General features: G+C 34.8%; 1 long non-coding RNA gene across 1 annotated transcript in view; it reads right to left on the minus strand.

The window, feature by feature from the left end:
• LOC140509124 (uncharacterized) overlaps positions 1–14,304 on the minus strand; it is a 62,080-nt gene that overhangs the window by 10,835 nt on the left and 36,941 nt on the right. Inside the window, exon 2 of the long non-coding RNA XR_011968583.1 lies at positions 2,876–2,983. This is a non-coding gene — a long non-coding RNA (uncharacterized lncRNA). The remainder of the gene's footprint in view (positions 1–2,875; positions 2,984–14,304) is intronic.

The following is a 14,304-nucleotide window of genomic DNA, read 5'->3' on the forward strand; positions in this document are numbered from 1 at the left end:
TAGTTCAAGAAAGGAACTCACTGTGCGGTATGTTATCCCTTCAGGTGATCTTCAGAACCTCACTACGACAATTCAAATGGAAACAACTCAATTTTCTGGCATGTCACTGGTATACCATCCAGGTTTCACAGGCATACAACAATGAGGTCAACACAACTGCTCTGTAGACCTTCATTTTGTTAGCAGTCTAATACCTCTTCTCTCCCATATTTTGCTTCAGAGCCTCCCAAACACTGAGCTACTTCTGACAGTGCATACATCAACATCATTATCAATGTTTACATCCCTGAAAAGTACGTTACTAAGGTAAGTGAACTTATGCACAGCATTCAGAACTTCTCCATTTACTGTAACCTACACTTCCATATATGGATGGTGTGGTGTTGACTGATGGAGCACCTGTGTTTTCTTGTTGTTATTTGTTAGGCCAAAATTTGCATAAGCAGCAGAGAATTGATTTGTACTTTGTTGCATCTCAGCTTCAGAGGCTGCATTGAGTGCACAGTCATATACAAACAGAAAATCTTGCAGCAACACTCCCTCCACGTTGGTCTTAGCTTGTAGCCTTTTCAAGTTTAAGAATTTGCCATTAGTCCAGTGGTTGACCTTGATGCCATGTTCATCCTTATTGAAAGCATTTGGCAACATGACTGAAAACATCAAGCTAAAAAGTATGGGAGCAATCACACAGCCTTGCTTCACACCATTGGTGACTGGGAAAGCATGAGAGTATTGTCCATTATCTAGAACCTGGGTGAGCATGCCATCACGCCATTGACATACAATATTGATGAACTTCTCTGGGCAATCAAATTTTTACATAATTTTCCATAAGCCCTCACAACTGATGGTATCAAATGCCTTGGGCAGATCTACGAATGCTGTGTACAGACCTCTCTTCTGCTCCTGGCATATCTCCTGGATTTCTTGGGCAGCAAACAACATATTGACTGTTTCTCAGTCCTTTCTGAAGTTACACTGTCTCTCATGTAGATGATCATCTTCCAGGTGAATGATCAGCCTATTAGGGAGGACTCTGGGAAGAGGAACGTCTCTCTCTATCTATTTTCTCTCTCTCTCCCCATCCCTCTAGCAACAAAGGTAGGAAGTCAGAGAAGGCAGCAGGGGGAACCTAGCATTTTTGTTTTGTGGAGCTGAAACCAACAAAGACACAGATGCAGAATGAAATGAACTGGAAAGCCTAGTTTCTACCCTCTGTAAAGGAAGACATTGGGAGGAGTTTGGAGCTTCTACTCTCTAGGCCTACCATCAGAAGAGAAAGGAAGCCAAACAAGGAAGTGTCAATCAAAGCTTAAATTAGCAGAATGATGATGAAATCAGAAGTGATGAACTTAACCTGTCAGGGACATCTTATTTATTGGAGTTAAAAGTAGGTAGAACAGCAGTTTCAGAATGGAAAGACAGAACTCAGCAAAATAATATTTTCAGTGAACCTGTCTACTCTTTCTAATTACTGTCTTATTTCTATCCTTTTATTCCTTGACAACTTTCTCAGATATTTGGTCTGTTAACATTTTTGCCTTATCATCTATTCACTCTTTATTGACAATAAGACTCTGATCTCCATTAATCTACTGAAACTCTATTATCTAATATGACTAAGGACTTCCTAATTGTCAAATTTTTTCTTTATTAATTTTTTTCTTTTTTTGTCTTTTTTTCTTTCTTTATTCATTAAACTGTTATTCTGAGAATAGGATGAGATAATATATGCTGAAACTGTTTTTTGACAACTCTCTACATAGGTAAATATTGTGAGAGAGGAATCGAAACAGGACAGAGGACAGTAGGTCACTGGGTTTAGATTCAAGAAGACCTGAGTTCAAATTATGCCTCAGATGCATACTAGCTATATGATACTTTTTCAGTCATGTAACTTCTTTGTACCTTTGTACTTTTGTAAGGAAGTTGGCCCCTAACATCCTTTCAAGCTCTACATTAATGATATTATGATCTTAAACTTAGTGTAGGGAAGAGAGGACTAGGTACAAATCAGAAAAGTTGCCAAGTGAACATATACGTCTGACCTCTATGATCTGCAATTTCTAATCTAGTAAAGAGGTACAATGATAATATATTTTCATTGCTTCACAGGGTAAGTATGAAGATTTAGTTAGAAAATATATGTGTTAATGTTTTAAAACTCTGGAACTTAATTCACTTTCAATGTAGTATCATTCAGTTTAGTGCAATAAGTCTTGATTAGACATTTAGTTTCTTGTAAGGCTTTAAGAGGGTACAAGGCATACAAAAATGAAAAATAATACAGTATTTGTCCTAAAAGGATTTACAGTCTAGTGATGTGATGAGACATGCATATAAGTAAAATTCAGTTCAATAAGTATTTATTGAACCTTTACCCTTCCTTTGGTGAAATAGTTTTTTCATTTTCTTTTCTAGTTAATTTTGCAGATGAAGACACTGAGGCCAACAGGGTTAAGTGATTTCCCCAGAGTAACAAAGCTAATAAGTGTTTGAGACCAGATTTGAGGTCAGGATGATGATTCTTCCTGACTCCAGTCTCATCACACTGTCCATTTTGCCACCTAACCACGCCTAAGTGAGGTGTATGTGGTGTTCAAAGAGAATCAATACCTCTAGTCTCAAGGCTTGCTGAGCCCTTTCCAGGCTGCTCATTCACCTTTAGTGTTCTCCAGGAACTCAACTCCCACCTGTGGCTCCAAAAGACTACCATGCCACAGTAGCCACCCCCTTGTAAAATCATGTCTGCAATTGGGCTAAATTAGTTTGAGAATAACTAACAGACCTCAAACGTTTTGGTGAGTTCGGAATGTCTATCCCAAGCACGTGAAGACTTTCCCTGGTGGAACGGATGAATGAGAACAAGACTTACCTTGGTGGAATGGGGAAATGCTATTTGTTCCAATGATCATGAAGGTAGAAGAAGCAGGTTCTATGGAGCACATTCTAACATTTTTATTGCCACTGCACTTTGATGACTCTGTAAGAGAATGAGGAGTCAATGATTTTGTGCAACTCTGCCACTTAAATTCAATTCACATAGAAATCATGACATCACTCTGTGATGACGTCGATCCTCTTTGAAAATGAAGAACAAGCAATAGCAGCCACAATACCCTTCAGATATATGGAAGGTAGCTTGTGTAGTAGTTAAAGAATTGGGCTGAGAATTATCAAGCCCTGCCTTCAAGTCTCACTTCTGATGCTTGCTGTGTAAACCTGTGGCAGAGAGGAGATTGGATTATGCTGAATGATCAGGACTAAAAGTATTTCAGAAGTATGTGATTTTTCACTGACAAGCAACATGGTTGGTATTCAGGAACCCTATTATTCCATTAACAAAAATAGTAACAATAATTTTGTTGTTGTCCAGTAGTTTCAGTTATTCCCAAATGTTTGTTACCTTATTTGGAGTCTCTTGGCCAAAAATACTGAAGTGGTTTGCCATTTCTTACTCTGGCTCATTTTACAGATGAGGAAAAGGACAAAAACAGGACTAAATGACTTGTCCAGGGTCACCCAGCTCATAAGTCTCTGAAGCCATATTTGAACTCAGGTCTTCCTGTTTCTAGGCCCAGCACTCTACCTACTGCACTACCTAGAGTGACGATGATGATGATGATGATGTTGATGATGATGATGATAACAGCCCACCCAATATAATGTCCCTTAAATCCAAGCATAGACTTCAACATACTGTGTTAATGTTGTAACTGTTTGGGAAGAAAGAATGCATGAACAAAGTTATTCTTATATACATTTCAGATTCAACAAAATGCTTTTATTTTCTTCCTTAAAAATCCAGTTTAAAGATGGAAAAGAACAAGTTACACAGTGATTTTCACTTCGTTTACTCTCTTTCCTGACTACCACTCCCATATATTCATTGTCTTCCTCACTCTAATGTAAGCTCTTTGAGAGCAAGGACTGTCTTATTTTTATCTTTACATCCCCAATACTTGAATAAACAGTAAGGGCTTACATGCTTTCATTCATTCATTTATTCAGTCTTTTAGTCCTTGAAGAAGTAAAGAGAATAAAAGTATCACAGAGAAGATAAAGAGTAGTAGACAGACAAAGAAACATGAAACTTGTTGGACAAAGAAAAGAAATATATTTAAGGAAGGAAAAAAAAAAGAATTTTTATTGAGTTTAAAATGCACATGAGTAACCATAGATCTATTACATCCTTTGTCTAAAACTGTATTATCATTAAATACAACATAATGTGTCTTATGTGGAGATTTAACGATCTCATATTGTTGTGTGTCCTAAATAAAAAGATAAATAGTTCCAGCTCTGCCAGGAACTAGTTATTATTCTTGAGTAAATCATTCCATATCTTGAGATTTTCAATTTCCTCATCTGTAAAATGTGTGGATTAGTCTAGGCTATTTCCAGATTCTGTTCCACCTCTGCAATTCTATAATTATATGTGTAATTGTAAAATTAAGCTAACTCTAAATTTGGCCTATGGAAGGAGATCAGAGTTTATGTGATACTGCAGCAAAGATGACTTGATTTCTTAAGACCTTGTTAAGACTATAAAAAGAAGTAATTAAATTACCCGTTACTTATTCCCAAGTAATTAAAAAAATGAATTTACTTTTTCCTTTTTTCTTTAAGTCATGTTAATTAGTCAAGTATGGTACATATTGATTATTTTTTATATTTGGGCTAAACAGAAATTCACTTTAAAGGCTATTTGGATCAAGAAGAAAGGGGGAGGATTTTCACTGATAGTTTATCAGAGTGTTAAGTTGGATCATATTTCAAAAAGTACAGCCGTGGGTTCCCTCAAGGATGCATTTGCTGATGAATTAATGCTTTTGATAAAATAATCTAAAGTAATTAAACAGAAACATATTCAAATCATAAAGTTATTTGAGAATATGACTAAAAACTCCCCAAAGCAATTTTAATTTGATTAGGAGAGACTATATGTCTCATTATGTTGGTAATGGGAAAGAGAATATGACCTCAAGTTTATTAGTACATTCCAAAGGTCTGTATTAGTCATCCTTTAGAAGTCTGGACAAAGGAATGTTTGTATGCTTCACAACACTAGGCTTCTTCTTTCTGGGGTTAAAGAAAAGAGTAGGGTAGCACAAGGAGACTTCACATTTCATATGCCTTGGAAAACTGGATCATAATTCTGGGGACCCAAATTATGACAAATATATAGGTTTGCTTCAGTACTATCAATAATAATAGCTAAAATTTATGTAGTTCTTTTAGGATTATTAAGGACCTTTTATATTTCAAATATGATTTGGTTCTCATAACTCTATGAAGAGGAATTCATTTATTATTCCCTTTTTATAGTTGAAAAACTGAGGCTGAGAAAAGTTAAGGAACTTACATGAGACCATGCAGTTAGGAAGTGTCATAAGTAGGATTCAGAAACTTCTCTTTCAGTCTCTAAGACCAGACTTCTATCTACTGTACCATCTAGTATTATCTAGGTGTCCTTTCACCGATTAATCTCTACTATGTTCCATCTCCAATTAAATGACAATTGACACATAAACTTTAATATTTACAAATTATTTTGTATAAGTTACTACTACAACATCCCTGTCAGGTAGACTATAGTCCTCATTTTATGAACATTTCTTATCCTAGCCTCCATGTGTATGTGTGTATGTAATATACACACACACATATGCACATATATATATATATATTATTTTTTAACAATTATCAAAAATTTCTGTTGATTTCTGTTTCATAATATATTTTGAGTTCTATAAATGTTATTTGTTTTTCATTCTTACCTTTTTCATTATTTTCCTTGATATTTTATAGTTTGTTCTCCCAAATGAGCTTTATAATTATTTTGCTGAGCTCTTTAAAATATGCATTTAGAAGTTTAAATGATGCAACAACCAGTCTTCAATTTTAGTAATATTGTCACATTTAATGCATCATTTTAACCATAACTCTTGTTCAAATAAGCATTACCTTTAAATAACCTGCCCTATAAACCTCTGTTAAGTGTATGTCTTTTTCCTGAAAGGTTTTTTTTTCTCTAAAAATCATTATAATAATTTTGCCACATATTCAGTCCTTTGAGGAAAGTCCTTAATCTCTGCATCTGCTTGTCTAATAAGCTAATTGTAACACTCGGAGATATCTACCATTTAATTCTAGTAAAGGTCCAGATAAATATTCCTCACATGGATAGGGAAGGAGGTTAAAAACAAACAAACAAACAAAAAACCCATCAGAACAAGAAGTAAACTTAGTTATTGTCATGAAATTTAGGACTTCAAATAGAAAAGCATAGAGTGGATAGCACCTTAATCTTGGAACTGAAAGATCTGGGCTCAGATTTTATCCTCAGTACTCATAATCAGTGCTCAATATGATACTCAGTTCACTTGCTGCCAAGTCTTAGTTATTAAGATGGCTCACCAATTTATTTGTCCACATTTTAACCAGGGCCAACATTCTCATCATTACTGTTTTAATTAAGATCTCTTAATGGCACCCAATTTCTACCATTTAAAAATTAGTTTCCATTAAATACATGGCCTCTCTAAAATTTTGCTTTCCTAAATGAAGCTTATTAGCATTTTGTCTTTATAAATTAAAAACTCTTGACTGTTTGATTAGTACATAATCAAATCTGCAGACTAATTAGGAAATATCCTTATATAAAAATTAATTTTAGTTTAGTCATGAACAACAAATATATTGCTGATTTTTTTTAACTTCCCTAGTTTACATAAAGGCATGTTTAGTCTTGTGTGTTCCTTTGTAAGTTGACTAAATGCATATTCTATAGATTTTTAAATGTAATATCATCTTCTATCCTTTCTTCATTATATCAGTCAAAAAACATTTAAGTTCCTACTATGTCCCAGGCACTGTGCTAAGTAGTGGGCATCCAAAAAGGGTAAAAGACAATCCCCGTTCTAAAGGAGTTTGTAGTTGAGAAGAAGAGAAAACATTCCAACAACTATGTACAAACACATATAAAGGATACATTGGAAATAATCAAGAGGGAAGGCATTAGTATGGGAAATCAAAAGACGTCTTCTTTCTGAAGGTGGGAATTTAGCTGAAGCTTAAAAGAAGCCAGGTGAATTAGGAGACACAGATGAGCAAGGAGAGTGCTAAAGGCAAGGGGATAGCCTGGAGATGAAATGTCTAGAAATATCTCTTGAAATATTCAGTTAGTGAATAGCACGTTTCATGCGAAACAGCAAGGAGGCCATCTGAAATAGAGTACATGGTAAGGTTTAGGTGATAAAAAGGAAGAATAGTACAAATCTAACAAGGGATTAGGTTATGGATGGCTTTAAAAAACAAACAGAGGATTTTATATTTGAAATTGGAGGCAATAGGAAGACACTGGATTTGTCCATCTGGATGCTGGGACATCATAAACTTGTTCTTTTGCAAGATCAGTTTGACATCTGAAAGGAGGATGAATTGAAGTGCAAAAAAATTTGAGGCAACAGTATTTGAATTGTATTTGAATGAGATAGTATAGGTATGAGGTAATGGGGGTCTGAGTCAGACTGGAACCCCTGTCTGAGGAGAGAAACAGGTAAATATAAGAGATAGTGTACAAGATAGGAAGTACAAGAATTAGGAACTTGTTGAATAATGCCTGGTTTTTGTTTTGTTTTGTATTTTTGTCAGTTATATACAGAAGGAATATGGTCATATTCTCAAGGGACTATAAAATAATTCAAATCTTTATTTTATATCTCATTTTTATCTCAAATCTTATTCTATTGAATATAATTTTACCTCAAGTATTATGGTACTAAGTAAAGACAGACAAATCATTATCTGTGGATGAAAGATCCTGGGATAATGTAGCTAGAGATGGAAGGGATATCATAGGTCAGCTAGCCCAATATTGTAATTTACAGATGAGGAAAATGAGGACCACAAGTTTTGAGTGATTTGCCCACAGTCACATTATAAATGACAGAGGTGGGATGTAGACCCAGTTCTTTTGACTCAAGAATCAGAACATTTAGAGGTCATTTAGTTTAAATATATTATTTTACAGATGACAACAATGAAATCCAGGAAAGGCAAATGACTCACCTAAGATTAGATAGGAAGGAAGTGACAGAGTACAGATTGAAAATGAGGTTTTCTGATTTCAAATCCAGGGCCCTTTCTATTATGCCATGAAGTTTAATATGGGTTTTGGTTGACTGATTCTCGATAATTAAACTTCTTAATTGAGCATTTTGTATCTTGTACTTTTTGTGACCATCATTGTAAACCTGAAGTAGTTTCATGTAACTTAAAAATTCATGCAATCCAAACTTTTCCTTCTATTATAATAGGAAGAAAAGATGAAAATTATAGAGAGAACACTATAAACTATTAACTTTTGGATATTCTCTAAAGTGTTAAATACAAATATGTTTAAATACATAAATATATATAAATAATATATAATATTTAAAGTATAAATTTATACATACTTTTAAATGATAGTTTTCAGCAATATGAAAACATTCTTTATCCCAGTTTACAATGAATTAATTAATTCAGTTTTTGAATAATCAACATATTTATTACATGCTTGCTGTGGCCAAACAGTAGCTTTGATGAATGTGGAGGGGAAATTAGAGATGCTCCCAAAAATTTGTTTGGGTCAATCAGCTATTGGCACAAAATCAATGGAAGTAGAGTTGAATGGGGGCCTGCATATCATCTAGTCCAGCAGTTCTTAACTTCAGGTTTGCCTCATTCCTAAAATGTATAGAGGACTGAATCAGATTTATATGAATACATGTCATTCTCCAATTGATAAATAAACGGTCAAATTTTTTGACCAGGCAATTTTCAGATGAAGAAGATAAGCTGTTTATAGTCATATGAAAAATAATGCTCTAAATCACTATTGATTAGAGAAGTGCTAATTAAAAGAATTCTAAGGTACCAACTCATACCCATCAGATTGCCTAATATGACAAAAACGGAATTGATAAATTTTGGAGATGTGGGAAAATTGAAACACTAATACATTTTTGCTGGAGCTATGAACTGATCCAATGATTCTGCAAAGCAATTTGCAACTATGCTCAAAAAGCTACAAAACTGTGTATATCATTTGAACCAGCAATACCACTTCTAGGTCTGTATACCAAAGACTATAAGAATGGGAAAAGGACCCGCATGTGCAAAAATATTTATAGTACCTCTTTTTGTGATTGCCAAGAATTGTAAACTGAGGAAATTCCAATCAATTGTAGAATGGCTGAACAAGTTGTGATATATAAATGTAATAGAATATTTTTGTGTTATAATAAATGATAAGCAGGTGGATTTCAGAAAAACCTGAAGCTTCATGAACTGATGCTGAGTGAAAGGAGCAGGACTTAGTAACAGCAACATTGTATAATGACCGATTTTTTTAACTCTCTTAAATTAATCAATTTATTTTTAGTTTTTAACATTCATTTCCATATTTTAATTTTTCTCCATTTCACTCCCTTGTCTCCTTCCCAAGACAGTATGCAATCCAATACAAGCTCTACATACACTTTCCTATTAAACATGTTTGCACGTTAGTCATGTTGTATAGAAGAATTAGAATGAATGGGAGGAATCATGAGAATGGGGAAAAAAAGCAAGAAAAGAGAGAACAAATAGTATGCTTCGATCTGCATTCAGACTTCATAGTGCTTTCGATGTGGATGAGATTTTCCATCATTTGTCTTTTGGAATTGTTTTATTGCTGAGAAGAGCTAAGTCTATGAAAGTCAGTAATTCAGTACAATGTTCTGGTTCTGTTCACTTCACACAGCATCAGTTCAAATAAGTCATTCTAGGCTTTTCTGAAGTTCAACTCTTTGTCATTTCTTATAACAATAATATTTCACTAGATTCATATATCACAACTTGTTCAGTCATTCCTCAATTGCTGTGCCTTCCCTCAATTTCCAGTTCTTGGCCACCACTAAAAGAGCTGTCATAAATATTATTGCACATGAGGGATCTTTCCCATTTTTATGATCTCTTTGGGATACAGTCCTAGAAGCAATATTTCTTGGTTAAAGTGTATGCATTTTTTTTGTAGCCCTTTGGGCAGAGCTCCAAATTGTTCTCCATATTTGAATCAGTTCACAGCTCCACCAACAGTGAATTCCAACTGTCCCACAGCTTCTCCAGTATTTATCACCTTCCTGTTTTGTCATGTTAGCCAATGTGATAGGTTGCATGTAGCACCTCAGAGCTGTATTGATTTCAATCTTTCTAATCAATAATGATTTAGAGCATTCTTACTTATGATTATAGATACTTTTAATTTCTTCCTCTGAAAACTGCCTGTTCATATTCTTTGACCATTTATCAACGATAATGACTTGTATACCTGGATATTTGACTCAGTTCTCTATATATTTTAGAAATGAGGCCTTTATCACACACTGGCTGCAAAAAATTCTTTTCAGGTTTTCTGCTTCACTTTTATCTGGGTTGCATTGGCTTTGTTTGTTTAAAAACTTTTCAATTTCATGTAATCAAAATATTCATTTTGCATTTTATAATGTTTTCCATCACTTCTTTGGTCATAAATTCCTCCATTCTCCATAAATCTGACAGATAAACTATTCCTTGCTCTCCTAATTTGATTATAGTAGCAGCCTTTGTATATAAATTGTATATCCATTTGGATTTTATTTTTGTATTTGTGTAAGAAGTTCTCTATGCCCAATTTCTGCCATACCATTTTCCAGTTGTCCCAGCAGTTTTTGTCAAATACTGTGGTCATATCCCAGAAGCTGGGGTCTTTGGGTCTGTCAAATAGTAGAGTACTATTGACATTGACTACTGTTCCACTGATCTAACCCTCTATTTCTTTAGCCAGTACCAAGTAGTTTTGATGGTTACTGCTTTATAATACAATTTAAGATCTGGTATGACTAAGCTGTGAGTTGACCAACTTTGATAGACTTAGCTATTCTTGGCAAAGCAATGATCTAAGACAGTTAAAAAAGACTCATGATAGAAAACGCTATTCAAATCTAGCAAAAGAAAAATGGAATCTGAATGTGGATCAAAGCATACTATTTTCTCTTTTTAATGATTTTTTTTCCTTTTCTCGTGGTTTTTCCTTTTTGTTCTGATTTTCCTTTCACAACATGCCTAATGAAGAAATATATTTAATATAACTGTACATGTAAAGCCTCTATTAAATTGCTTGCTGTCTTGGGTAGACTAAACGGGAGAGAGGGAGGGAGAAAAAAAAATTGGGACCCAACCGCCTAATAAAATTGAATGTTGCAAACTTAATTCCAATGTAATTGGGACAAAAAATGCTATTAAGTAGAAAAACAAACAAAGAAGCAAAAAGTAATCCGTCCGATGAGATGGAGAATCATCAGGCCTCATCTACTCTACTCCTGTGCCTGAAGTATTTCTCCCCATCCCCGTTAGCAAAATTTGAACTTCTGTTTATATGGCTTAAGACCCGTTGAACCATGACATCTGTTATGTAAGTAAACTCACAAAACTTTTTTCCAGGTCTTCTGTGGTTGAAAATTACTTTACATGTTATTCCCCACCAAGTACACTTGATCTTTATAGCAAGGCATTTCTTTTCTTTTATCATTTCTTTTTTTTTTTTTTAGTCTGTACCTCAGCACAAAGCTAAGGGCACAAATACGCATAAAAACAACTTAATAAAGGCAGTTTCATTCTTTATTCATTTGTTCGTTCTTTTATTTCTAAGTAAGGAAACAATGCATTTCAGGCACAAAGGACAGTATATAAGAAGCCCCCTAAGTGAAAGGTAAAATGTTTTATATAAGGTACAACAAAAGGAAGGAAGAAAACTAGAATTTGTTAAGCACTTGTTATGTGCCAGAAACTCTGCCAAACACCTTGTGAATATTATCTTGTTTGATCCTCATGTAACATGACAGGTAGGTATCCCCATTTTACAGTTGAGGGAACTGAGGCATACTGAGGTTAAATTACTTGATCAAGATCATTTTGTTGCTGTTTGTCCTTTGTTGTCCATGACATCAGGAAGGTGGTGGAATGACAAGCAAATGCATTGGATTTAAGATTGGAGTGGTTGTGCAAACTTACCAGCCTCATTTTCACTTCTAATTTTGGTCCAATGGACAGATATAGATCAGGACAAATAGGGATGGCCTAGGATGCAGTGGAGGTCCATGGCCTGTTCAAGCTAAGGATTCTAATAAGTCTCAGTTTGACTCAGGTAATTTCCATTTGGTGATTAATGCATAACAAGAAATGAAACAAAAATGGCCTCTTTTTAAAAAAATAGATCAGAGATAGGAAGACCCTCAGGGTTTTTGGCCAAAACCGAAGTAATTGCCATACACATGTGTGTATACACCCATGTATGTGTGTGTGTACACACACACATGAATACATATGTGTATACACATATACAAACATACACACAGATGTGTGAATATATGTGTACAAGTAAATATATGTGTGTATATTTTATATATGTATGTGTGTGTATTCATTCTGAGCCAATCAGGGCCAAACAGTGAACAATTAGGATTTTGCTGGCCAGTCAATGAAAGTCAGAGTGATTTGGGTTTAAGTAGTGGTCCTTAAGATACTGGAGTGCTTTGACATTCCCTTTTTAAGCTCATTTTAGGGAAGAGGAACTGAAGAAGACAGGGTTGTTTGCCCAGAGTAACAGAGATAGCAAGAATCTGAGTCTGGATATGAACTCAGGAAAATAATTCTTTCTGCCCCTAGGCCTGGCACTTCTGACACTCCAACCACTGGGCCATGTAGCTGCCTCAAGTAATAAATTATAGAGTAATATTTTGAATTAAAAATGGATTTATTCAGACAAAAACTGAAAAATATTGAATAAGTTGGTTAAGGATGAAGTGAGTAGAAGTAGGAGAATAATTTATATAGTAACCACAACGGAGATAGAAAATATGAATTTGGGAAGAGTCAAGAAAATAGTGATACAGTTAATCAAAATCTAAAAAAAAAGAATAAAGAGGATAAACCAACCATTTTTAAATGCACAGAACAGAAGGATGTTCAAAAGGAAATACAAACTGGATAGCTTTGAAAGGAACAAGTTAAATTCATTCTATGCTTGTTTTCCTTAAGAAATCTATAAAAAGGGAGCTTATCTAGCCATGGTGGAGAGTAATTTGGAACTATGCCCAAAGGGTTATACAAATGTACGTACCCTTTGACCCAGCAATATTGCATCTAGGACTATATCCCCAAGAGATCATAAAAATGAGAAAAGGTCCCACATATACAAAAATATTTATGGCAACACTCTTTGTGGTAGTCAAAAACTGGAAATCAAGGGAATGCCCATCAATTGGGGAATGTCTGAATAAATTGTGGTAAATGAATGTAATGGAACACTATTGTGCTGTAAGAAATGATGAGCAAGAAGACTTCAGAGAGGCCTGGATAGACTTATACGAACTGATGTTGAGCAAAAGGAGCAGAACCAGGAGAACTTTGTACACAACAACAACCACAGTGTGTGAGAATTTTTTCTGGTAAACTTAGAACTTCATTGCAATGCAAGGACTTAAAAAATTCCCAGTGTTCTCTTAAGGCAAAATGCCTTCCACATCCACAGAAAGAACTAAGGAATTCAGTCTCAGAATGTAGCAGATCATTTTCTTTTGTGTTGCATGTAGGTTTGTTTTATGATTTATCCCATTCATTTTAATTCTTCTATGCAACATGACTAAGGAGAAAATGTATTTAATAGGAATGTATGTGTAGAACCTATATAAAATTGTGTGCAATTTTGGGGAAGGAGGGGGAAAAGAGGGGACGGAGGGGGAAAAATCTAAGTTATATGGAAATGGTTTTAGAACAATGAAAACAAATAAAATCATCACAAAAATATCTATAAAATAGATTTATGGTTTCACCTATGATCCTTGTTTTTCATTTTATACTGTATACTGAAATTTATTTTTGAAAATGAATTTTTATGATTTTTCAGTTTCTAGAAGCCAAGATGACAGAGTGATCAGTAATTGCTATCTCGCTCCCCTTGTTGACCTTGAAGAGCCCATAGAATATCTCTTCTTGCAGAAAGATGAAACAGTGGGAGTAGCAGAAAGGGTAAACAGTCTCTTAGCCCATGAGGTTAGGAAAATTGCTAAGGAAGGTCCCTCTTGCTGTGGCTGAAGGGCAAGTGAAGGACCAGAACTTTCCTACAAAGCACCAACTCAGCAAACCGGGAGAAATTCCTCAGTTTCAAGGAGGTGAAGCCCGGAACCAGGACCCCAGGAGTAACTCAGCAACCCAGGGAAATTTAGAAGACACTAGTGC

This window comes from Notamacropus eugenii, chromosome 5, assembly GCF_028372415.1.
Source record: "Notamacropus eugenii isolate mMacEug1 chromosome 5, mMacEug1.pri_v2, whole genome shotgun sequence".
Taxonomy (NCBI): domain Eukaryota; kingdom Metazoa; phylum Chordata; class Mammalia; order Diprotodontia; family Macropodidae; genus Notamacropus; species Notamacropus eugenii.